The sequence below is a fragment of the Mus musculus genome, chromosome 1, assembly GCF_000001635.26.
Source record: "Mus musculus strain C57BL/6J chromosome 1, GRCm38.p6 C57BL/6J".
In the NCBI taxonomy this organism is placed as follows: Eukaryota; Metazoa; Chordata; class Mammalia; order Rodentia; family Muridae; genus Mus; species Mus musculus.
The window spans coordinates 186587235-186614937 of record NC_000067.6 but is presented as its reverse complement, the minus strand read 5'-3'; the positions used below and the strand labels follow the sequence as shown (position 1 = coordinate 186614937).

At 43.1% G+C, this 27703-nt stretch overlaps 1 long non-coding RNA gene across 3 annotated transcripts; it reads right to left on the bottom strand.

Annotated features, from left to right (window-relative positions):
- Positions 1-428: 428 nt before the first annotated feature.
- On the bottom strand, positions 429-27616 carry Gm35546 (predicted gene, 35546). 3 transcript variants are annotated; one of them, NR_168305.1, is made up of 4 exons: positions 27518-27616; positions 25351-25940; positions 24980-25133; positions 429-1365 (listed from the first exon to the last, which is right to left on the bottom strand). It is a non-coding gene; the product is annotated as a predicted gene, 35546 (long non-coding RNA). The 3 variants fall into 3 exon arrangements; NR_168306.1 differs by lacking the exon at positions 429-1365 and adding an exon at positions 15028-15485 and having other exon boundaries at positions 27392-27616; NR_168307.1 differs by lacking the exon at positions 429-1365 and adding an exon at positions 15028-15485.
- Between the last annotated feature and the right edge of the window lie 87 nt (positions 27617-27703).

Genomic DNA, 27703 nt, shown 5'->3' with positions numbered 1-27703 from the left:
TCTCTCCACGCCCCCCCCCCCCCCCCGGAGGCAGTTATTAACTGCCCCTCTCCAGCTGATGGAAAGTTCTGGTTTTGTGATAGTCAGCTCAATCTCAAAACCTGGCTAATTTTACCTCCAAAATTAAACAGATTCATTGACAAGCTTAGGGTCCCCAAATAATATTATAGTGTTTGTTTTGTTTTGCTTTGCTTTGTTTTGTTTTTGGTAACAACATGTTGGTGTTTGACTGTGTATTTTAAATTAGAACTATTTATGGAAAAAGAAGAAAGTTATCTGAATTTATGATGTATGAAATGATCTTTGAGCTATTTTGCTGTAGTGTTTGGTCCAAATGCATGTCCTTCTACCTGTGTCTGTCTGTCTATCTATCTGTCTGTGTGTCTGTCTGGTGAGGATAGCTGTAGAGTGAGTAAGGAAAGGGTTGATCCATCTGAAGAGCTCTGTATTCATCACAGCTTGCATACCAGACCAAGAGGGTCACAATCTCTCCTTAAAGAAAACAGACCTTAGATGAACATACGAGAATTCAAGGTTAAGTTCACAATTCATGGCACAGACTAGGTGCTCACCATATGCCAGCCTCTTTTCTTTTCCTTAGATGCCAACCTCATAGCATCACTCTTAGTAGTAGATCATCACCTAAAGACAAATTTCATATATTCTGCACCCTCTTACAAGGAGGCCTTCTTGACAGCTGTCACCTGGTCCTCAGATAATAATTGTATAAGTTGTTCTTCAATAATGAGTCTCACATAAAGGGATCCCAGGCCCTCAGCCCCTTCATCTGTCCTTGCAACTCTCAAATTTCCTTTTTTTAGAAAGCTGCCTGGGTGAAGAATACTCCAGTGGACAACTGTCATTCTGTGATGTCCATGGAGTCAGGGAGAGCAACATCCTGAAAGCCACTGAACCTTGGGGATCTTGGGGATATAGTCATTAGGTTCTGTCCAGGTCTTCAGCCTTTCACGTGATAGAGCACAATTGCTTCTAAGGAATTCATGGGTAAAACATTTTCCACATTTATCCCTCTGAAAGGCTATGTTATATGTGACAACATTCCAATTTTGAGGCACGACTTGTGCCAATCCACACAGGCAATTAGAGCTGACACATTCCATGGGCTATGGGTCAAGTGCTGAAAGAAACCCACAAAGGAAAACTTTACCAAAGGAATCCACCGAAGGCATGATTAGGGGTTCGGAGTGCTGGGCTCCTCTACTGTCTTAGTTGTTCCTTTTGCCTATCCTCTATCCCATGAGTGGTGGCTTGTTGAATGCTGTGGACTACATCTCAGTGTGATTGATAGTAGTGGGGCAATATGGCCATGGTCCATCGAAGCTGCACCTGCAGAGCATGGAGATGCTGAAGAAGAAGGAATCAGTTAAACATGTTACGTCATGGCCGGAAAAGGTGGCACACATCCACCATCCTAGTATGTGGGAGATTGAGATAGGACAGTCTTAAATTTGTTAATTTTTAAAGATATTCAAATTTAAAAGCAAATCATATTTTGCTTGGACAGCTTGAAGAAGGCATGAGGAATGTTTATGAGCAGAGCATCTGTGTTTCAGATACAATGTAAAATACAATCTCTGCACGTTCTCTCTGGTCTCATATACAAAAGACTATGCAATAATTCCTCTTACAGTCAACTGATAAATAACTTTTTTTCTGATGCAATAGAAGGATTTCAATAACAAGATTAGGGGAATGTGGCCCATAGATTATCTTGGCTTCACCAGGGCTAAATTTTCTAGTTGCCCTGAGCAGATCTTGAGTCTTCATGAGCAAGTAGAATTTTCTTCTCCTTCCTCCTCTGCTGTTACTGAGGCTCTGTTCTGTTACTCTTTCACTAAAAAAATCTGTCGTTTGCAGTGTAGGCAAGGCACAGACAGAAAAAAAAAAAAAAAGGAAAATCAGTACTATTGTCAAGGTTTCAAATTAGATGATTCTTAATTAAAGAGTCTGGCTTCACTGTTCTTTATTCATAATTCCTTTTATATCTCCACAATACTTCCTTCCTATACTCCCCTCACAATTTGATTATACCTATTCATCTCCCTTCTTCTTTCCCAGGTTTGTCTCTTAGGGAATAATGCAATTATGAAAATGAACAATTCTGGGTTTCATTCAGTGCTCACTGTGCTGTGTATGGACCTGAGTTCAGATTCCCCAACACCCATGTAAAAAACAAACAACAACAACAACAACAACAACACCCCCAAATCTAAGTGAAGCATCAGGTTCTGTTATTCTAGACAGGAAGCTCTCTAGAAGCTTGCCGTCTCTCAGATCTACCTAACACCCTCCAGGCTCAGTGAGAGAACTGGTCTCAAAAACAAAAATGAAGAAAAAGTGTCACAAATCCCAATTATATAACAATAGAATGAAAATATAAATAATAATATTGATAATATAATGTAGATAGTTATTGAGAAAGACAACCAACATTGATGTCTGGCCTCCACATATATGTACACATACATGGATGTACACTTGCACACTCATTCATGGCTACACACACAGACACCCATAAAAAGTTAGCAATTCTTTGCTGTGAGACATATGGTAACCTCTGTATATAGAAGGGCAATACTGAGTTTGATTTATACAGCTATAAAACAAGGAAAAAAAAGCCATATCTTGGACTATGTACAGACGCCTACAAAAGAGCTATCACAATTCCTGTCATGCCACGAGGAAAAAGCATCAATAAACAATGGCCTACATGGAATGACACACTGTGACCTTGGTTCCTTTTCCCAAAGGATGTAGCCGGAAAGATTCTGGCCTCAACCCCAGAGGATGTTACCATATTCTGGCTTTGGCTGAGATGCTTAAACAGTTACGTGAGCTCCACAGATTCAGCTCTCAAATTCTATAAGATGCTTGTTACATGTCTGTCTCAAACATTCCAGTATCTGTATTTTAAAAAGTACAATGAATTGAATAAAATGAATTTTAGATATGGTATATCAAAATAATTATCACTTTAAAATCACACACACACACACACACACACACACATATATGCATACATATATATGTGTATATATATATATATGGAGAGAGAAAGAGAGAGAGAAAGAAAGAGAGAGAGAGAGAGCTTGATTACTGAGAAATCTTAAACTCGTTTAAGAGTCCTGTCTTTAAGATTTGCTGTGTACGCTATAGGTGTAATATTGCAACCCGAGTGGCTACAGCACTTGTGCCCTGCCACCACATGTTGGTGGTGGCTAATGGATCAGCTAGCACTCCATTGCTGCTACTGAAAAAGTGAAACAGTTACATAGACATATTAGTGAAGAATATAAAATTTCTGAGCTGACTGTGTTTGCTATAGCTTTTGACAAGCTGATACAAACAAGAACCATCTGGGTAGAGGGAACCATAATTGCTTCCATCAGACAAGTCTGTGGAGCATTTTCTTTATTAATGATTGATGTGAGCAGGCCAACCCACCATGGGCAGTGCCACCCCTGGGCAGGTGGTCCTGGCTGAATAAGAAAGCAGGTTGTACAAGTTATGGGGAGCAAGCCAATGAGCAGTGTTTCTCAATGGCTTCTGCTTCAGTTCCTGCCTCTTTGGTTCCTGCCTTGACCTCCCTGGCCTGACTTCTCAGGGATGATCTGTGGTCCACACGTGAAAGATGAACTAAACCGTCCCTCATTCCTCTCCAAGCTGTTTTGGGTCATGGCATTTATCACAACAACAGAGAAGCACACTAAGACACTGGGGAGAGTCCTGTAAAGTCAAGGTCGGTCTGAGTTACGGTGAGTTCCAGGACAGTTGTGTCTATATAGATGTTCTGTCTTAAACCAAACCAAACCAAATTCATGAGTCAATTGGCTTACGTCACACGGGTCTTAGGAGAAGCTAAGAACACACCACGAAGCCGACAATGGTCCTTGAGTCTGTGTCTTCATGTACTATGCAAGCCAGCACAAAGACATATGAAACATGGCAGGCCACATGTCCATGTCTGTCGAAAAGTATCAACCATACTTCTGTAGTACTGTTTCTTCATGTGCCCATGCAATAGACATGTGTTACTAGTATACAATAGCTCATTTTATTCAAAGGATAAACAATCTAAGACCAATAAGCAATGTGCAGAGCTTGGCGGGGTTAAATATAAACCAAAGGCCCTTTCTCTGTCAGGTCATTAGAGTGCTAGCATGTGTCTGCAGTTTAGAACCTGGATGGTGGTAACTACTGGCTGGAAGACTTTCTTAAAAGAGGACCCCCAGGAACAAAGCGTGTGGCACTTACTTAGGCAGGTGTCCAGCATGGCAGCTTAGCCATAGGTATAGGAATGGTACTAGATGAAACATAGCAGGCCACACCTCCACGTCTGTGAAAAGTATCAGCCATATTTCTTTAATACTGTTCCTGCAGATGCCCGTGCAATAGATATATGTAACCAGTATACTAGTTACTAGTCTACGAGTATGCGCCTAGCATATTTGGGATAAAATTCAGTTCCTTGTACTGAGTTTCCTCACGGTGGAAAAGAGGTCTGGCTCTAGAAACAGTTCAGACCCTGCTTTTAGCTTCAGCTTTGTCTTTCTAAAGTGGATGCATTCATGCCATTCAGGCTTATGAGTCTTCTCTTCCTCTCCTAGAAGGCTACAGAACAAGGCAGAAGAGCAGCTTGTGATGCCAGGGCAGTAGAGGCGACCGGTGTGCAAAAGGTAAATGTTCTTCTTTGTCACAGGAGGGGGATTCTAACACAGCCATCCTGAGAGCCAGGGGCAGATCTCTGCCTAGTCACAGCAGGGTGCACACATAGCTGTCCGATGACTCACTACCAAATGCTTCCTAAAAGAGACTCCTTAAGTTACCGTAACATTTCAGAACGGTATTTATAGTGCCAATAGAAAAGAGGTGGAGCCAGGGACTTGGAGCCTCTCCGCACCCTTGCTTTCCTGCCAGCTAGATCTCTCTGTCAGTTTCCAAACCTTCTTTGTTCCCTGACCGGAGGCAGACACTGCAACAAACAGTCTCCTGATGTCCGGGGGGGGGGGGGGGGGGGGGGGGGCGTGGCAGGGCTCTACCCTTGCCGCTATCCCACCAACCCCCGAGCTGGACTCTCCAGTCTGCTCTGCATCTCGATGAAGCTTTTCTCTCTGTTTATTAGCAGTTCAGATGCACTGTCTGGAAATAAGTGGGCAAGCCAGTGGCTGTTTGTTCTGGTGTTCTTCCACTATGAATGATATGTTTTGGTGGCTTTCCATTTGTTACCTAGGATATGACCAAAGGAGGCAGGGGTCTGCTTGAGAGTCCTGGAAGGCTATGAAGGAGGGCTTCCTTGTTGGTAGGATGGGCTAATTGAGTTCTTGATTAACCACTCACTGGCCCCTGCCCACCAGAGCTCAGTGTCCTCCCAGAACACCAGGACTTCTGCATACATATTCTTATTTTAGCTCTTCCCCGGGGGACACATAAATGTATATATCTGTCTACCACTATGCTATGGGATTTTATAGCAATGGCTACATATTAGTATTGCATCCATCACCATTCAACTCACACAAATGGGTGGTCTTGTGAAAAATAAGCATCAGGTTTGCTGCTCAGTGCCTACTGTATCAGATCCATTTTCTCCATCTTAGCTTCGTAACCTCCCAGAGCTGAGCAATACAGTGGTCATTACCTACAGTGGTTACAGATGAGATGGCCGACTCCAGAGACATTAAGTAATGTTCTCTACAATCTCTCTGATTGTAATTGGTGAAGCTAACATTTGCATCTCTGGAGGTCTTATTGTTTACGATCTCCTTCAGTGTCTCCCGACTTCCTTGTGACTGTGACAAGAATGTTTTCCCAGTGTGAATTAAACTAGGAAGATGTGTGTTTGTTGTTGTTGTTGTTGCTGTTGCTGCTGTTATAATCAGGTCTCTCAGTGTAGTGCTGACTAGTTTAAACTTCAAATCCTGCATCCACGCCTCAGTGCCTAGACTGCAGAATTACAGGTGTACACCAACATACCCAGCTTAGAAAACATATTTTTAAAAGAGACTCCTGGACTACATGGGGCATGAAAGCAGAAAGCTCACTGGGGAGCTGGAGGGAAGCAGGATTAGGACAAGAATCACGACATTTACACATTTCTACATAAAAATGTCATAATGAACTCCATTTCTTTGTCTGCCAGCATAAAATAATACACAGAAGTGCAGTATCTTAAAAAGATAGTGCTCCTCTTTGAAAGAGAACACTTGAAGACTTAGTACTCCAAATAAGTTAGTAATTCCATAAAGAGTTTTGAAATGTATTATCATTATGGATAATTTCAAACAGAAACCAAAGTAATAAGAACAGTACAGTGCCTCTCCCTGCTACTCCCAACTATGGCTGGCCTATATCTCTACTTACATTCTGATTTTTTCCCCCCACTGGATTATTTTGAACGTAATACCAGATTTTGTCATTAATTGACAAGTCTTTTTTTTTTTTTTTTTTACTGGCTAGGGTGCAGTTTCTGGAATATAATCACGCCCAGATGATTTGGATAAAAGGAGCAAGAGAAACTGGTTTCTTCCAAGGTTCAGAACTATACACCCACTGTTCTTTCTAGAGTGGGCTGAGAGCTCATGCTATCTTTAGAGTCCATTAGCTCTTTAGGAGTAGCAGATGTCCTCCTATCGTAGTGCGATGTGGGAGACCTGTGAGACAGTACTCCTGTGTCTGAGTGTCTTAGACAGTTCTTAGATGGACTCAGGGCATGGGACACACAAGGACTCCTCTGCTGAGAAGCCTGGGTCAGCACAAGTAAGGGGCACTTTCAAGAGGCATTACTTTCTTTTCTGTTATAGATTTCATATGCGATAATGCAAGGAGATGTCACTCTTTTCAGACACCGGACAAACTTTCAGAGACTGGGCATTGATAATGGCATCAGGAAAGAGAATGTCTGCCCTGAGAGCCCAAATCTTATTGGGAGAAGTAGACACATTTGAATGCGTATAGGGGAGCTTGCACATAGTTAGGAGAAGGTTGGTAGAAAAGCCTCACCTATGCTGGGCTCTCATCGGAAGAAAACGTGTATACTTTTAGTCTTTGTTATGAGTTGAGTTTTTACCATAACTAGGTAATAGCCAGCTGTGTTAGTGCATGCTGGTAATCCTAGAACATAGGAGACTGAGGCAAGAGGATCTGGGTTAGAGAAGTAACTAGTAGGTAAGATGTGGACCATGCAAACATGAGGACCTGGATTCACCCACAGCTCCAGGCACAATGATGTGAGAAGTACTTCTGGTTTTCTGTGTAGTTGTTTATCAAGAAGGTTGCTAGCCAGGCAAGGAAACTCTCTCTCTCTCTCTCTCTCTCTCTCTCTCTCTCTCTCTCTCTCTCTCTCTTTCTCTCTCTCTCTCACACACACACACACACACACACACACACACACACACACACCTCTTTCCTCTGGTTAGCAAATTATATTAGACTATGGAGTCAACCTCCTACCAATGCAATGAGACACAGTTGCCACCTAAATCAGGGATAAAAGACGGGAGCCATCTTGGCCATAGGGTATTGCTAGCCTGGTTTGCGTTCTGGCTAGTGAACTCTAGATTTAAAACAAATCACAAGCCTCCATAAGAACATATTTGTGTGTATCTCTACTTTTCATTCCCAAAACACACGTGTACGCGTGCACACACACCACACACACACACACACACACACACACACACACGTACCCCAAAGTGTTTAAGGCCATCTATCCTGGGCTATATAGTTACACTGTCTCAAAAAAAAATCTAAAAATTGTGAGTGAGTGTGTGTGTGTGTGTGTGTGTGTGTGTGTGCATCCCCAAGAGTGTGAGCACATGCTACAGAAGGTGGAAAGTATATTAGAGGGGACAGGAAGGCATGTTACTAGGGTGAGAACCATTCTGATATCTGTGGCTTTATATACTTTGGAATCTCAGGTCTAAAAATAACTCCCATTTGGAACTGGTTGTTGTTTATTCGTATCCTGGATTTTCCCATTCTTAAAAATACTCTGACATGCATATAAAGACCATGTTCCAAAGGTCAGTGCTCCTTAATCCTGAAGGGAGTGGCAAGTGAATTCTTTATATATCAGTCTAAGAATAGGGCTTGGCACGAGTCAGGTATAGGCCTTAGTGAAAGCGCTTCACTTGCTTATTTTTTTTAAGCCAACCCTTTCAAAAGAAAAGTAAAAGCATCCTTAGTACTGATCAATAACTTCGAAGAATCCATGCATCAAGATCCTTAATATCGACCAATAACTTCATAGACTCCATGCATCAGAATGGTTTTGTCTCAATAGAGGGAAGGAGAAATACTTCAAGAATCCTTTCCCTTGTGGCATTTCAAATTGGAGACTAACACAGCATACGGAAACCTCACAAAAGTGAACTCTTTGAGAAGCTGCTAGAACCCCTCCTCTGATTTTATTTACTTTAAAAAAAAAAAAAAACTTGGGAAGATTCTGATTATTTGTTTCTTGCTCAAGAAAAGATAGAAGACCAGAGTCCTGTCCTACCAGCTGCCCAACTGTCAGAATCCCCTTTGTCCTTCTCTTCCCAACAGTGTCTGGCTCCCAGACTTTCTGAATCAGCATTGTTTCTGCCTTGGTGCTTCTTGTTCCTCTGGTACTGGAGGCCAGGCAAGAGAAAAGAAGGAAGGAAGGAAGGGAGGGAGGGAGGGAGGGAGGGAGGGAGGGAGGGAGAGAGAGAGAGAGAGAGAGAGAGAGAGAGAGAGAGAGAGAGAGAGAAGGAGGAGGAGGAGGAGGAGGAGGAGGAGGAGGACTGGACAGGTTTGGGAGATAGCCCACTGTCCTGCTCTCAGCTCTGGATTCCTTCATAAAGAATGACCTTGACTGACACCTCCTGTTTCCTCTCAGTACCTGTCTGCTTGGAGACTTGAAAACAAGCAAAACCAGGAAGCAGCTTACATCTGAACAACTTAGGGAGGTCAAGTAGGGTTCTTTTGCCTTTCTTTGTTTTTTAAAGGATATATTTCTGAGTGACTCACTGGGCTGCTCAGAACCATTACAAAATGAATCTGGGAGACAAGGAGCCTGCTGAAGCTGTCCCTTCATGCACACAGATGGGGTGCTATACAGCTAGTGGGTCTTTTCACTGTTCCTGCCTCCAGAGTCATAAGCAAAGTGAGAAAGTGACAACGTATTTGGAAGCAACAGTTTCTCCCTGTAAGGCTTGCAGCTTAGTGCCTAAGCCGACCTTCTCCACTAGCACCTAGGGGAAAACCAGAGGCTGTGAATGGTCCTGACTGGGATTTTACCCAAATGAAGCCATGCTGGGAAAAAAAAGCTCTGTGGAAAGAGATTCTATGATGAATTGTGAAAACATTGCTGTTTTGAAATGTACCATCTAGCAATATATTCCTGGCACTATGGGTAGCTTTCCACTTCGCGGGCAAAAATCTAAAGAAGGAACTTCCGCCTCCATGTTTGCAGTTCTAATCCCTCCTCTAGGACCTTCAGATGTCTTCGAAAGTATTTACATGTCTCCGTGATAATTAGTTCTCTGCAGACACCTGTTCTCTGTATTTGGAAGAATTTCAAAGGTCTACTTTTGTAAAACTCTGAACTTTTAAAGATTTTAATCACCTTCAAGACATCAATCCAAGTGTGAAACTAGCTACAATTACGTGTTGGGTTACATCAGCCCCAGGCCCACCCGCTTCTTAGATTCCCCAAACAACTCTGCATTTTTGAGTGTTCATTGCTGCCCCTGTATGCATAGACACCCCCATCCTCGGCTGTCTGGCTTCTCTCCTCAGCACTGGCAATTCCTCTCTAAGGCTGAGCTGAAAAATTCACTCAGGTGATATCATCTTTACCCAGTTGTTCTCCATGGGACTTTTTTTGGTCTCCTGACTTGGTGAGGTGCTACCATCTCACAGTGCACAGTGAAGACCTCTTCTCTAGAACTGACTGACAGCTCCATCCATAATACCTGGAAGAGAGATGCCACCTTTACCAAAGGTGGAGCATACGTGGGTTTCCTTCTAATGCTTCTATTAAACTCTCTGTGACTTCGTTTCCTCTCTCCTTGAACCCCTTGTTGTATATGTCATTAAACCACACACTGTAGGGTATTGCTCTTTTGAATTTGTGTGTGTGTGTGGCTCATTCCGAGAACTGGATCTGAGTGTTCAATATTCGCCCTTCATTTTTACATAATTAGTTAATTCTAACCTAGTGCTATGTACTTAGCGCACAATCACTCAATATATCCCATGTCAATGAGCAATCATTGACTGAAGTCTGATGATGACACACTCGGTTAACGGGCAAGCTTTCCTGATAGATTTAGAGACAAGTTAAGGTAAAAAGTCCTTTCTAAGAGTCAGAAATCAAACAGGCATATGGGGGAGAAAACAGCAGGCCTTCCTTTTGATGTTGGTTGAATCATCCAGATCCTTCTGAAGCAAATTGTGTGGCCCAGAGAGCCAGGGATGGCGGCTATGGCTGAGGTCCATCCGTAGAGGAGTATAATGGCTGCACCTGGCAAGTACAGGCGGCTCTGGAGCATGTGCCCTGTGAGAGGTTGGGAACCTCATCACATCCTGTTGTGACTCAGATGACATGATTGTCAAGACATTTCCCATCTACTTGTTTGTGTTCCATGCCAATGGACAATGTTCACATGAATCACTCAGCCTCTCAGCTGGGCAGACAGGAATGGATCCAACAGTTGATGCAGAACAGTGGCTTAAAAAAGAACATTCAGGACACTGGGCAAGGTGTGGGATTAGACCCTTAAATTCCCACGAACTTGCGGTGTGTCACCTAAAGATTCAGACTACATGTGGGGTTCCTGATGAGAGCCATCTGCCCAGCTTCAAATTCTGAGAGTCAAACCTTGGTTTGTGATTGTTGTACAGGACTATTCTCTGAGCCAACCAATCACCATCTTTCAGAGTTCAGCTGTGTCCACTCAGAAAAAAAAAAGGGGGGGTGGTGGTGGTGGTGGTGGTGGTGGTGGTAACTATTTGCATGGAGCAGCATGTCAACCTCATGAGGGGCATGAAGTGTCACAGCCCTCAGCTGAGTATCCAGGCTCTTCATGTTACTTGTGTGTGCGCCTCTTTGGCATACGGCCTCTGGGAGAGACTACAGTATATAGGCCAGGGAGGAGTCCGGCAGAGGGGGCTCCATTTATGTTGTTATGGGAAAGCCATTATCCCTGTTAGGTAAAGTTTCCAGTGTGGTCTTTTTGGAGAATATATCCATAATTCCAGTCCATCACCTCTTACCTATTCTTGGTAAGGAAGTCCAATAATTCACTGATTTCCTAGAGTAAACTTGGGTTGACTCGATTTATTGTTGGGAACCTCCGAAGGAAGGGTCCATGTTTTTTTCTGTCTCCTCCTGGGAAGGGATTTCAGCAACACTTGATTTAGTCAGCAAGAGGTGAGGACCGTGAAGATGAGTGTGGAAGAACAAGGGTGTTGTCCCTGGTGTGGAGGAGATAAGCAACCAAGATTAAGCTGTGTGAGGTGGTTTGCAGAGGAAGTTTTGATATGGTGGCCTGTCTCTATAGCAGGTCAGGGATGGAGATCTCAGCCGGCAGCTGCCGAGGCAGCCTGGCTGTTACTATAGGAAATAAATAGAATTTCCTATAGTGCAGGGGGGAGACTGCAGGTATAAAGGGGGATTGCAGCAAGAGATGGATATGTGGCTGGCATCTTCGGTACTGACTCTAACTCAGCAGGGAAATGAATCAAAGAAACAGAAATGAAAGTTTTGACCTGCTGGTGTGTGTGTGTGTGTGTGTGTGTGTGTGTGTGTGTGTGTGTGTTGTTTTGTTTTTTGCTAGGGTCCCAATAGGTGAAGAAGACCCAGGTTAGACCAGTAATATAGAGTGCCCCCTGAAATTCCGAACCCTAGATTCTATGGGAGAAGTCAGGTAGAGATGAGGAAGGGACTGACCTAGAAGTGACCACAGGTGCTCCTCAGGTCCCACCTTTAATGTGCAGTAAGGGAAGGTCCATGATCTAGCATACTGATGGGGGTCCTAACAATGGTCTGGTACAGGAGACTGGGGTAATCAGAGAATATTCAATCGTACAGCTGTCAGAGCTACAGGAGACTTTCAGATAAGCAGAGGGAGCCCCTTGACACTTGGCCCATGAGGCTGTGGGATGTGGGAGGAGATGGGCTCCTCTGAGTGAGGGCGGGGGGAGGGCGGGAAGCCAAGAAGCTGAACAAAACCACCACCAATGCTTCCTTGAGACAAAGGCTTTACAATCAACAGCTCTAAGAGTCCCTGAAGGACTGGCTCATATGATCCAGTAGGGACGTGTAGCTATCTCCAACTGAGGTCTCCTGAATATTAGGGACCACAATACAACAGAAGAAGGGTAGGCCCTGCTGAGAGAACTGGGAATGCAGAAAGTAGTGTTTGATGCCCAGTGCACAACCTCCGGGGGGATTTTGTTTACTGGGGACCCAAGAAAGAAAGAGACTGGAGCAAGGACTAGGAATCTGGCTCAGCATCCTGGTGGCAGTGGAGAGCCCCTGACTGGTCTGGACCACTGGGAAGGCTGTGGAGCTTTAGGTCAAAGTTTGGACCAGTAGCCAAACATTTTGTTATCTTTGTTGGGACAGTAGGTGGTTGTTTAAAATCTCCCTGAGAATGAAGTCTAGCAACAGTGAACTGATTTACATAACATTAAAATGGACCGTGCTAGGAAACAGGCGAATGTGCTGACTCTGCCATATTCAAATTCCTCTCCAGCTCTGTGTGTACATGTGTTCATACACAGAAGCCAGGAGATATCCTGGACCGGTAGTTACAGGTGGGCATGTGAAAGAGCACTCTTAACCCATTCTTAACTGCTAAGCCCTCTTTCCAGCCCTCACATTACTGGGCATTTTAGAATTTAGGCCCCACACAAGAGTCTGGGTTTATCCATTTGTTTGTTTGTTTTTTCCATTCACATTTCAGAATATTATTCCTGGAAAAACAACAATGGAGGCGAAACATACAAGGAACTTCTTGTTAGTGAAAGAAATGAGAGTATAAATTGCTTTTAGAGTTTTGCTTTGTTTTAATAGGTCTGGCAGCTCTGTAGCCATTTCATCACTAAAGGAAAGTGTCACAAGTAACTGAGAGCATTTATTAATGTCTGTTTAGGGACAAAGTTAGCCAAAGAGGCCTGTTTTAAGAGACTCCATATTTTACTTTGTTTTCCCGAGAACAGCCAGGACTAATTAGAAGATGCTCACAGCTTGTAGTAGTTAGATCTGAGCGTTTGTTAACAAGCTCTCCTCCGGAAAACGAAGCCGGATCACATCTTAATCTCCCAGTCCACTTCTCTTTCCAGGCCCCATTGCCATCTCTCTGTTTAATTGCGATAATTTGTTTTGTTTAATGTCATTACTGAGCAGAGGAAGTCGAAGTCGGGATAGAAATATCTCAAGTGCTCCACTAATTCGAATCCCAGTCTTGAATGCTGGAGAAAGCATGGTGGCTTCTTACTAAAGAGAAAACAGTCTAGAACAATAGTATGCAGTTTACAAATTCCACCCGACCACTGGACAAATAAGCTACCGAATCACACGAGTCATGTCACAATGAGGCCCCAGAGGACCAGCTGCTTCGTAAAGGAGCCTGGGAGCCAGAGGGGAAACTTTGAAGATAAATATTGCCACATGTGAAAAGAAAATAAAAATCCCAACAAACCTTAATTGTACATTGCTCCTCTTTCGAATACTGTTTGCCATGGGAATGGAAGGTTTTGCACGTTGACCCATGACTGCTGTAAGCATCCTCTCCAGTGTGGATGATAGAACTAAGAGTCTGCCCATGGACTGTGGAGGTCTCGTTACTCCACTGTGAGATGAGCCTTCCTTTTGTTTTAGCACTCTCTGTTCCCCTCAGCCCCACTGGCATGAGATGGGACATACACAGTGGTCAGTGGGGGTCATCCTCTCTGTACATCAGCCGAAGGGAAATGTGACATGCAGGCTGGCTTCCCAGAGCCATGGTGGTAGATGTCTCCAGGGAGTAAAGCTGACTATATCAGATGGACTCCTGGATTTTGAAGTAGATCCCAAAGCCAAGCTTACCTTTACCTTAACTGCAACCCTGAGATTGTCTTGCAGTTGGCATCAATGACAACTCTGCAGTGACCCTTGTCACTGTTGTTACTTTTTACTTTTGCCTTGAGAGTGGCTGCACCTTTTTATTTGCCTTTTTGTTAAATCACTAGAGAAGTCCCTGGGACTTTAGAGATTTATGCAATAAGGATAGGACTCGCAGGCCATGGTCACCACTGGGAACTGAGAGACTGAAAGTCTCCTGGAAGACTGGAAAGAAGGTTCTAGGGGCTACTGCACAAGCTAGAGAACATAAACTTGGTCTCCAGTGTCCCTGTGAAAAGCCAAATGTAATGTCAGTGCTGGGGATGCAGAGAAAGAGGGTCTGTGGGTTTTACAGGTCAGTCAGCCAGTCTAGTTAATTAGTGAGCTCTATGTCCAGTGGGAGACTCTGTCTCAAACAACAGGGTGGCAAATGAATGAAGAAGATGCTTGATGCATGTGCACATGTGCATGGACACACACACACACACACACACACACAGAGAGAGAGAGAGAGAGAGAGAGAGAGAGAGAGAGAGAGAGAGATTGATTATCGGAGTCTGACTCTACTTTTAAAAATTACATCTCTGTCAATCCAACCCTGGAGGTCCCTGAGGAAGAGTCCTTCTTTAGTCCACTGTGGCTCAAACGGTGATGCTCCCATCTAAACAATGCCTTTCTGAGGCTGTGCCACACCATTCTATGCAGCTAAGCTCATTTTCTTAGGACTTATTAGAGAAATGCTTCCTTCACCTTCTCTTCATAGATTCAGGAATCAACTCTGCCTGAATGAAGATGATGTGTATATTGCTCAAAATATGACCCAGGGGCTCTCCAGGTGAAAGGTGAATAAACGTTACTTTTGAGTAGTATCACCATTTACTTCTTATTTTGTTCTCTAAATCTTGAAGAAACAAAGAACTAACAAGAGGCCGAGCTTTGTTTTTGTTTTTGTTTGTTTGTTTTGTTTTGTTTTGTTTTGTTTTTACAACATGAGAGTACCATGAACAGAAAAAAAATTTTTTGAGAAGTACCTATTTACTTAAATTACACACATTGTAAATTATATGCAATTTGGGAGAGTTTTTCGCCAGCCACAGGTTATTATGTCCTGAAGTGTATATCAGGTACCCCCTCATTGTCATTTTCTCAGGAGGTCCACAGGTCACAGCTCTCTCATCAAACCTGCCTTAATCTTGAGCTCCAGATGGCTAGGTAACACAGTCGGTGCTGGAGGGATGTGCCAGTGACTGTCAGCTGCTGCTTCCCTCTGTGGCAAGTCCAATAGCTTCGGCTTGCGATGAACTCTCTCAGCACTGAGCACCATAGTTCCAGTTAATGGAGTAAGACCCATGCATCTGGCTCATAAGCTGTGTGCAGATAGAGGTTCACTGTGCTGAAATGGAAGGCATGTAAATGAACTCAGCTTGTGGCAGATTCCCGAAGCAAAGAGGAGCTGCCCGTGGGCCGTGTATATCCACTCCTCTGGAAGGGACTCACTCCTGCTTGCCAGCCTCTTCCCTCTCAACAGAAATGCACAGCCTTATTATAGGGGGAGGGTTGTGTAGGGTAAGGAACCCACTGGACATAGATTGTGGATAGTTCTTCATATTATGTTAGTATTTCCCTAAACCCAATAGGCAGAACTCTAAAGTCCCATTCAAAAGAAAACACTAACCAATGGCTGGAGCTCCAAGTGGTGTACCCTATTGTGCTCTTGGCTTGGAATGAGAGAATAGAGAATTAGGGATAATTCTTAAGATTAGTTAGTAGCAATTCTAAGCTTAATTAGATTCAACGAAGAGGTTGTCTAGATGCACGATGGTTAGTGAAAACCATATTGGAAAATTAATGATAACCAAGTTTGGAGAGGGGGATTAGGAAAGGCCCTCTCTGAATGTGTGCCAGTTGAACCATCTCAGCAAAGGAGGATGTAAGGACCAGTGTGCACAGGATGGTTTGTCATATTGATATCAGTCAGTGACTCTCTCCAACTTAACCTGTCCTTGTACTTGGGACTCTAGTACGCATGTATGAAGTGGACACAAAAGTAGAGGTGTAAGTCATACATGAGCAGGGCTGGTTAAGCTGATCCACTCTGAGGATCCAGCCTGTGCACCGTACTGAGCAACCCTGAGGCCCCACTCCTCCTGTATTATTAAATGGTCACTTGGTGACAAACTGTGCTTGGGCCAGTTTGCTCTGTTCTGAGGGATGGCATCAACAGTTTGCTATCATCGGAATGGGCTTCAATTCTAGCTGCGCATTTCCCCTCACTTCCTGTAGTGCTTTCGTAATACTGCCATCTACGGACTTAAAGGGTACTGTAGTCTCTTCTTGTTACAAAGCCAGCCATTGTTCAGAACGGTAAGTATAGCATTGGGCTGGTGATGCCCATGGATTTATTGGTCTCTCTGGTCTCCTCATCTCTCTGAAGCAGTTGTCCTTACAGTTCAGAGAGATGGCCTTCTGAAGATTTAGTTCCAGTGTCAACTAGGTATAAATAGCTGGGGAGACTGGAGGAATACACTTTAAGTCACCAACTTATGTATAGCCTTTTCCCTAGTGGCTGGGATTTACTATTCTAGAATTCAAGCATTACAAATGGGTTCCTTGAGGAGATGAGTCAAGGATAAGGTACACGCTGTGCGAGCAAAAGAGGGTGAGTTCAGAATGGCGGCATCCATGTTAAAGACCGGGTGTGGTTTGGTCCGGGACCCGCCGAACTTAGGGAATTAGTCTGAACAGGTGAGAGGGTGCGCCAGAGAACCTGACAGCTTCTGGAACAGGCGGAAGCACAGAGGCGCTGAGGCAGCACCCTTTGTGGGCCGGGGACAGCCAGCCACCGTCCGGACCGGAGGACAGGTGCCCGTCCGGCTGGGGAGGCGGCCTAAGCCACAGCAGCAGCGGTCGCCATCTTGGTCCCGGGACTCCAAGGAACTTAGGAATTTAGTCTGCTTAGGTGAGAGTCTGTACCACCTGGGAACTGCCAAAGCAACACAGTGTCTGAGAAAGGTCCTGTTTTGGGCCTTCTTCTTCGGCCAGGAGGAGGTCCAAATACAAGATATCTGCGCACCTTCCCTGTAAGAGAGCTTGCCAGCAGAGAGTGCTCTGAGCACTGAAACTCAGAGGAGAGAATCTGTCTCCCAGGTCTGCTGATAGACGGTAACAGAATCACCAGAAGAACAATCTCTAAACAGAGTCAACTATAACTACTAACTCCAGAGATTACCAGATGGCGAAAGGTAAACGGAGGAATCTTACTAACAGGAACCAAGACCACTCACCATCACCAGAACCCAGCACACCCACTTCGCCCAGTCCAGGGAACCCCAACACACCTGAGAACCTAGACCTAGATTTAAAAGCATATCTCATGATGATGGTAGAGGACATCAAGAAGGACTTTAATAAATCACTTAAAGAAATACAGGAGAACACTGCTAAAGAGTTACAAGTCCTTAAAGAAAAACAGGAAAACACAATCAAACAGGTAGAAGTCCTTACAGAAAAAGAGGAAAAAACATACAAACAGGTGATGGAAATGAACAAAACCATACTAGACCTAAAAAGGGAAGTAGACACAATAAAGAAAACTCAAAGCGAGGCAACACTAGAGATAGAAATCCTAGGAAAGAAATCTGGAACCATAGATTTGAGCATCAGCAACAGAATACAAGAGATGGAAGAGAGAATCTCAGGTGCAGAAGATTCCATAGAGAACATCGGCACAACAATCAAAGAAAATGGAAAATGCAAAAAGATCCTAACTCAAAATATCCAGGAAATCCAGGACACAATAAGAAGACCAAACGTACGGATAATAGGAGTGGATGAGAATGAAGATTTTCAACTCAAAGGTCCAGCAAACATCTTCAACAAAATTATTGAAGAAAACTTCCCAAATCTAAAGAATGAGATGCATATGAACATACAAGAAGCCTACAGAACTCCAAATAGACTGGACCAGAAAAGAAATTCCTCCCGACACATAATAATCAGAACATCAAATGCACTAAATAAAGATAGAATACTAAAAGCAGTAAGGGAAAAAGGTCAAGTAACATATAAAGGCAAGCCTATCAGAATTACACCAGATTTTTCACCAGAGACTATGAAAGCCAGAAGAGCCTGGACAGATGTTATACAGACACTAAGAGAACACAAACTGCAGCCCAGGCTACTATACCCAGCCAAACTCTCAATTATCATAGAGGGAGAAACCAAAGTATTCCACGACAAAACCAAATTCACGCATTATCTCTCCACGAATCCAGCCCTTCAAAGAATAATAACAGAAAAAAACCAATACAAGAACGGGAACAACGCCCTAGAAAAAACAAGAAGGTAATCCCTCAACAAACCTAAAAGAAGACAGCCACAAGAACAGAATGCCACCTTTAACAACTAAAATAACAGGAAGCAACAATTACTTTTCCTTAATATCTCTTAACATCAATGGTCTCAACTCGCCAATAAAAAGACATAGACTAACAAACTGGCTACACAAACAAGACCCAACATTTTGCTGCTTACAGGAAACTCATCTCAGAGAAAAAGATAGACACTACCTCAGAATGAAAGGCTGGAAAACAATTTTCCAAGCAAATGGTATGAAGAAACAAGCAGGAGTAGCCATCCTAATATCTGATAAGATTGACTTCCAACCCAAAGTCATCAAAAAAGACAAGGAGGGACACTTCATTCTCATCAAAGGTAAAATCCTCCAAGAGGAACTCTCAATTCTGAATATCTATGCTCCAAATACAAGAGCAGCCACATTCACTAAAGAAACTTTAGTAAAGCTCAAAGCACACATTGCGCCTCACACAATAATAGTGGGAGACTTCAACACACCACTTTCACCAATGGACAGATCATGGAAACAGAAACTAAACAGGGACACACTGAAACTAACAGAAGTGATGAAACAAATGGATCTGACAGATATCTACAGAACATTTTACCCTAAAACAAAAGGATATACCTTCTTCTCAGCACCTCATGGTACCTTCTCCAAAATTGACCACATAATAGGTCACAAATCAGGCCTCAACAGATTCAAAAATATTGAAATTGTCCCATGTATCCTATCAGATCACCATGCACTAAGGCTGATCTTCAATAACAAAATAAATAACAGAAAGCCAACATTCACATGGAAACTGAACAACACTCTTCTCAATGATACCTTGGTCAAGGAAGGAATAAAGAAAGAAATTAAAGACTTTTTAGAGTTTAATGAAAATGAAGCCACAACGTACCCAAACCTTTGGGACACAATGAAAGCATTTCTAAGAGGGAAACTCATAGCTATGAGTGCCTTCAAGAAAAAACGGGAGAGAGCACATACTAGCAGCTTGACAACACATCTAAAAGCTCTAGAAAAAAAGGAAGCAAATTCACCCAAGAGGAGTAGACGGCAGGAAATAATCAAACTCAGGGGTGAAATCAACCAAGTGGAAACAAGAAGAACTATCCAAAGAATTAACCAAACGAGGAGTTGGTTCTTTGAGAAAATCAACAAGATAGATAAACCCTTAGCTAGACTCACTAAAGGGCACAGGGACAAAATCCTAATTAACAAAATCAGAAATGAAAAGGGAGACATAACAACAGATCCTGAAGAAATCCAAAACACCATCAGATCCTTCTACAAAAGGCTATACTCAACAAAACTGGAAAACCTGGACGAAATGGACAAATTTCTGGACAGATACCAGGTACCAAAGTTGAATCAGGATCAAGTTGACCTTCTAAACAGTCCCATATCCCCTAAAGAAATAGAAGCAGTTATTAATAGTCTCCCAGCCAAAAAAAGCCCAGGACCAGACGGGTTTAGTGCAGAGTTCTATCAGACCTTCAAAGAAGATCTAACTCCAGTTCTGCACAAACTTTTTCACAAGATAGAAGTAGAAGGTATTCTACCCAACTCGTTTTATGAAGCCACTATTACTCTGATACCTAAACCACAGAAAGATCCAACAAAGATAGAGAACTTCAGACCAATTTCTCTTATGAACATCGATGCAAAAATCCTTAATAAAATTCTCGCTAACCGAATCCAAGAACACATTAAAGCAATCATCCATCCTGACCAAGTAGGTTTTATTCCAGGGATGCAGGGATGGTTTAATATACGAAAATCCATCAATGTAATCCATTATATAAACAAACTCAAAGACAAAAACCACATGATCATCTCGTTAGATGCAGAAAAAGCATTTGACAAGATCCAACACCCATTCATGATAAAAGTTCTGGAAAGATCAGGAATTCAAGGCCAATACCTAAACATGATAAAAGCAATCTACAGCAAACCAGTAGCCAACATCAAAGTAAATGGAGAGAAGCTGGAAGCAATCCCACTAAAATCAGGGACTAGACAAGGCTGCCCACTTTCTCCCTACCTTTTCAACATAGTACTTGAAGTATTAGCCAGAGCAATTCGACAACAAAAGGAGATCAAGGGGATACAAATTGGAAAAGAGGAAGTCAAAATATCACTTTTTGCAGATGATATGATAGTATATATAAGTGACCCTAAAAATTCCAACAGAGAACTCCTAAACCTGATAAACAGCTTCGGTGAAGTAGCTGGATATAAAATTAACTCAAACAAGTCAATGGCCTTTCTCTACACAAAGAATAAACAGGCTGAGAAAGAAATTAGGGAAACAACACCCTTCTCAATAGCCACAAATAATATAAAATATCTCGGCGTGACTCTAACGAAGGAAGTGAAAGATCTGTATGATAAAAACTTCAAGTCCCTGAAGAAAGAAATTAAAGAAGATCTCAGAAGATGGAAAGATCTCCCATGCTCATGGATTGGCAGGACCAACATTGTAAAAATGGCTATCTTGCCAAAAGCAATCTACAGATTCAATGCAATCCCCATTAAAATTCCAACTCAATTCTTCAACGAATTAGAAGGAGCAATTTGCAAATTCATCTGGAATAACAAAAAACCGAGGATAGCAAAAACTCTTCTCAAGGATAAAAGAACCTCTGGTGGAATCACCATGCCTGACCTAAAGCTTTACTACAGAGCAATTGTGATAAAAACTGCATGGTACTGGTATAGAGACAGACAAGTGGACCAATGGAATAGAATTGAAGACCCAGAAATGAACCCACACACCTATGGTCACTTGATCTTCGACAAGGGAGCCAAAACCATCCAGTGGAAGAAAGACAGCATTTTCAACAATTGGTGCTGGCACAACTGGTTGTTATCATGTAGAAGAATGCGAATCGATCCATACTTATCTCCTTGTACTAAGGTCAAATCTAAGTGGATCAAGGAACTTCACATAAAACCAGAGACACTGAAACTTATAGAGGAGAAAGTGGGGAAAAGCCTTGAAGATATGGGCACAGGGGAAAAATTCCTGAACAGAACAGCAATGGCTTGTGCTGTAAGATCGAGAATTGACAAATGGGACCTAATGAAACTCCAAAGTTTCTGCAAGGCAAAAGACACTGTCTATAAGACAAAAAGACCACCAACAGACTGGGAAAGGATCTTTACCTATCCTAAATCAGATAGGGGACTAATATCCAACATATATAAAGAACTCAAGAAGGTGGACCTCAGAAAATCAAATAACCCCCTTAAAAAATGGGGCTCAGAACTGAACAAAGAATTCTCACCTGAGGAATACCGAATGGCAGAGAAGCACCTGAAAAAATGTTCAACATCCTTAATCATCAGGGAAATGCAAATCAAAACAACCCTGAGATTCCACCTCACACCAGTGAGAATGGCTAAGATCAAAAATTCAGGTGACAGCAGATGCTGGCGAGGATGTGGAGAAAGAGGAACACTCCTCCATTGTTGGTGGGATTGCAGGCTTGTACAACCACTCTGGAAATCAGTCTGGCGGTTCCTCAGAAAATTGGACATAGTACTACCGGAGGATCCAGCAATACCTCTCCTGGGCATATATCCAGAAGAAGCCCCAACTGGTAAGAAGGACACATGCTCCACTATGTTCATAGCAGCCTTATTTATAATAGCCAGAAACTGGAAAGAACCCAGATGCCCCTCAACAGAGGAATGGATACAGAAAATGTGGTACATCTACACAATGGAGTACTACTCAGCTATTAAAAAGAATGAATTTATGAAATTCCTAGCCAAATGGATGGACCTGGAGAGCATCATCCTGAGTGAGGTAACACAATCACAAAGGAACTCACACAATATGTACTCACTGATAAGTGGATACTAGCCCAAAACCTAGGATACCCACGATATAAGATACAATTTCCTAAACACATGAAACTCAAGAAAAATGAAGACTGAAGTGTGGACACTATGCCCCTCCTTAGAAGTGGGAACAAAACACCCATGGAAGGAGTTACAGAAACAAAGTTTGGAGCTGAGATGAAAGGATGGACCATGTAGAGACTGCCATATCCAGGGATCCACCCCATAATCAGCATCCAAACGCTGACACCATTGCATATACTAGCAAGATTTTATCGAAAGGACCCAGATGTAGCTGTCTCTTGTGAGACTATCCCGGGGCCTAGCAAACACAGAAGTGGATGCTCACAGTCAGCTAATGGATGGATCACAGGGCTCCCAATGGAGGAGCTAGAGAAAGTATCCAAGGAGCTAAAGGGATCTTCAACCCTATAGGTGGAAAAACATTATGAACTAACCAGTACCCCTGAGCTCTTGACTCTAGCTGCATATGTATCAAAAGATGGCCTATTCGGCCATCACTGGAAAGAGAGGCCCATTGGACACGCAGACTTTGTGTGCCCCGGTACAGGGGAACGCCAGGGCCAAAGGGGGGGAGTGGGTGGGTAGGGGAGTGGGGGTGGGTGGGTAAGGGGGACTTTTGGTATAGCATTGGAAATGTAAATGAGCTAAATACCTAATAAAAAATGGAAAAAAAAAAAAAAAAGACCGGGTGTGGCAGCTCTCACTTGCACTGGGAGGCAGAGTCAGGAGGATTCCTATGCCTTGCTGGCCTGCCATTCTAGCCGATTGATGACCTCCAGGTTCTAGAAGATACCATGTCTCAGAAAAGTAAGGTGGAGAGCAATAACAACCCTCACTGTCAATCTCTGACCTCCACAGTAGCATACATAGGCATATGCACATGCAAGCACGCACACACACACACACACAGAGAGAGAGAGAGAGAGAGAGAGAGAGAGAGAGAGAGAGAGAGAGAGAGAGACAGAGAGAGAGACAGAGAGAGAGACAGAGAGAGAGACAGAGAGAGACAGAGAGAGAGATGCAATTAGCTTCTAGTAATAAGCTACTGAAGTCTGCTTGGTGTCTCTACTTTGTTGGTCTAGCAGTCTTGGTTTCCGTGGAAACAGACATGCTAATAATTTCATTCCAATGAAGTAGACAGTGTCATGTGGGCAGGTTGAGGTGCACCACTGAAGCAAAGCATAGCAGCCCCTCTGAAAAATGTATGCAGCCCTGGAGGCTAAAGCCTGCTACTGTGACTTCAGGCTTGGTTTCAGATGCTGTATTTCCTAGCTACCATAATCATACAACATCAAATATGAATGGCACTCTGTGATTTTCTCCAGTTGACCCCTAACTTACTAAGTTACTATCTGCCTTTAGCTTTAAATGTGTCATAGACAAATGTGTCTAAACCAAGGTTGCTGCCTCCTCTTCCTCCTCCTCCTCTTTCTTTTTCTTCTTCTTCCCCACTATTTTTTGGCTCATTTTAATAAAAATTGGTGCATGGGATTAAACTTGGGTCATTATGAATGTTAGCCAACTCTAGACCCAAGCTCCATCTGCCTTTTCTCTTACATATCAACTCCCATGTTATATCTTTTCCTTTACCTCTTTGCTTAACATATCAAAATTTTCACAGACAGACACCCTGGGTCAATGCTGATGGTGTTACGGGATTTGCATTTCTAGTAGTGAGCACTGTCATTGCTAATTAGCACAGTTACTAAATCAGCAGTTTGCTCTTCTTCCCGGGCCTAGTAAAGTTTCCTTTAAATTTGTATAGGACAACATTTTCTTACAAATAGAAAAGGGACAGTGATATCTGTTACTTAGCTAAATTATAATATAAATTTTATAGTTCAAAATAATTTTTAAAATCTAAATTACAAAATTCCAAATTTGTAAAAGTCTGAAGAAAATCAAACATCAAAAAAGACTCTGAACTAAGTAGAAATGTTGGCTTGTCCTATGTTCTGAAAACCCCTTTGGAGGACTCGTGGATGGGTGGACCTGGAATCTCCACAGAGAGAAATGGAGGGTTAGGTGATGTACCAGGGTGCCTCGTGCAGGTGGGTGGTGGGTGTCGGGGGTAGCGGGCTTCTTACCTGCCTGAGATAGGATTCATGGCAGGCTCTACTTACGACAGGAGCAAACTGAAAATGCCAGTTTCATGTTAGAATTATCTCAGATGCCAGGTCCTTAGTACAAAACAGAGAGATGCTTAGGGTATATGGCTTCGCTTGCATAGACTTGGTGACACACACTCAATTCTGCATGGAAGACACACACACACACACACACACACACACACACACACACACACACACGGAAGAAAAATACATAGAGAAAGAGAGGGAAAGTAGTAGGAGGCGGGGTGGGAGAAACTCAAATGAATACATCCATTTTCAATGGTATCTCAAATCCCTGTTCTGTTGCCTGAAGAGCATTGTTAAAGGGCAAGTAGGCAAATTTGACAGACTCAATGACAGGAGTGATAATGGCTAAGAAAGTCTTTCTCTTCTGTGAAGAGGGAATCTGGGGAGATGAGAGAGTAGCCTGCACCTCGTACTTTCCCTTCCCCTCCTCCCTGTGTAAGCCACTTTAGTGTCGAAGTAAAGGGACTTAGAGAAACTTGATAAAGTTTTCCCTCATGCTTGAAATGTACTTACCTTGGGTAACAGGAAACGTGGAGTCGTGTGATGTAGATTGTTCTACCAGATGGCAGTCTTAGCACAGGCTACTTATGTAGATCAGCCTTGCATGTGAGTCATTTCTTCAAGTCTGACCTCAGCAGCCACTGTAGACCTTGGTTCCACGCTGCCACTATTAATAAATAATAGTAACAGTTGATTAATGCTTGTATAATAAGCCAAATGCCTTTAGATGATATTAAATATAGAATTATTTTTCTCTTTATGAGTAGCACTTAAATAATGCCTTTGTGTTTTGGTAGATTACTCCTTGGCAAGAGCAGGCACAATGTTTAACTCAATAGAATTTGGTAGTTGCATAGGACCGCACTCTCACTGAGCCATCCTACCTTGGAGGTTAATTGCTTATTCAGATGAAAATGGTTCTCTTCATTATTGGATTGATGGTGACAGATCTGAGAAGAGTGATAATTCACCCTTGTATTGGGACCATTAAGGGTAAGGAATATATACAATAACAAGAGGAAGCTAATAGTCTGGAGTACTCTGTGGGGCCACAGCAGTCCTCTGTAGATTGGAGAGCTGGGTGTCAGCTAGGGAACGCAGAACAAGATGCTTGTGAGAACAGAGACTGAGAAGCCAACGGTTGTCCTGGGTCTGAGGGTGAGGGCCTCCAAGGTCCTTGCATCTCACTGCTGCAGGTCTGTCAAAGGCTGAAGAAGCTGGAGTGTGATGCTGGAGTGTGATGTTCATCTGAATCGGCAGCATCAAACCACACCCACTGGGGAAGAAACTCATAATCCAGGGCTTGCTTCCCCTTTCTACTTTCTCACGTCACCCGGACCTCCAGCCTGTTAGATGGCACTCCTCTCAAGGTGGCTCTCATTCACTCAGTTCTCGGCTAATCTTCTCTAGCAGCAGCTCACAGGCAGGCCCAGAGGTGTCCTTTCCTAGTTCTCCCGATGAATGGTTTTAAGATCTGGTAGAAAATCCAAATTGACGATCACAACATGCTCTCACCTTTCCTTCCCCGTTACCACTGGATAATTTAGCCACATGGAACAGTTTCACGCTTATTACAACTTTTGTTATTTGGCCGTTCCTGATAGACTAAAGAGTAAAGGTTATGCCAGCATAAACGCTTCAAAATTAGGGGCATGCTTTCTTGGCATTCAACCACCAGCCTGTTCCTGCCTTCCTGCCTTTCCTCCTTGACTTCTGTCCCTTCTGTCCTGCATTTTCCCCATAACAGTGCTTATAACTATAACTATAAAATTATAACTATGTATATAATTAGAACTGTATATATAACTATATAACTATAAACTGTATATAGTTTTGTGTTATATAATATGATTATAATTAATACACATATATGTATTATATATATATTTATATCACAAGTCAGTGCCCTTTGGCTTGTTAACAGTCTATAGCTATTTTCTAAGGTAGCATTGTGTCCTCTCATGGACACAGAACGCTGTAGCCTGCCCTAGCCTTGAGCAGGCTGAATCAGACCTATGCTGTCACTGTGACTAGAACCATCTAGGTCGGAAGGCTTCACTTTTTAAGGCAGCCAATTCTTGCTTACACTTGGTAGCAACCCAACAGTATGCCTCTTCTTTAGTCCCTTGCCTTTCCTTCCCAGGGCACTGGAATGGCCTGGAGCTGACAGCCAATGCTCTGAGTTCCCTCAGCCTAACTCTTGCTCTTCTTTGCCATCTCCAGTCAAACTACATTCTTTTCCAACCTCCTTCAGAGATGAATCAGCCTTTACCTTCTTTTCTTCTTCTTTTCCCTTCATAGGTCAGTCCACCTTTCTAGCATATTCCCTGATTATCTCTGAGAAAGAAACACTACCATTGTCCCTGTTTGGTTTCTGTTATTTCCCATCCAGCATCATTGGGATGAGATGCCAGTGGTCAGTAACTTGTGTGTGTGTGTGTGTGTGTGTGTGTGTGTGTGTGTGTGTGTATGTATCCATTTTTTTCTTGCTCTCTAAGTGAGCATGGATTTTGTGACCTAATTGAGACCTGAAAACAAAGATAGCCAGTTCAAGTTCAATGGGAATGATATCATGATTAGGGCACAAGTCATAGTGAAAAGCAACAGGCTTTGCTTTACTTATTTCCGGCAGGAATTAGAGAGTGGGTAATTACTGAATTTGTACCTCTAATAATACTCAGGTCTAATTTTAGGTGACTTTTTCCTTAGTTGCTATACTGAGTGGGCACACAGCTGTGACACCCACAGCATTCTTTAAAGCAAGAGCCTTTATCACCAGGGCCACTTCATACTCTAGCAGCACATGGAACCTTGTCCTGGCCCCTTCACCCCTCCAAGTGCCCCACCTCCTCCTACCCATGCACTGTGGGAAGCACCCACTTTCCCTCCAGAGGGTCAGTTTCATGAGGTCTAACCAAAGCTCACCTGAGACAGCTGCAGCTCTTCCTGGGTGTAGCAGTCTCCCTGCAGTCAGCTCCACACACTAGTTAAGGGATCAGGCTTTGGAATCAGATCAAAGTGGGACCCAGTTCTAACCTCAGCAACACTAACCTTTGACAAGTGACGAAACCGCATGTGGCCTTGAATTCCTCATGCAAGAAGGCACGATAATGTAGCACCGTCTCATGAAATTGGCTGTGAGCTCTCAGTGACAGATCATGAAAAGTACCTGGCACCAGCAGACAGTAGCTATTTTTATCTATGATCCATGAGGCAGAGCCTTGCTGTGTTCTCCCC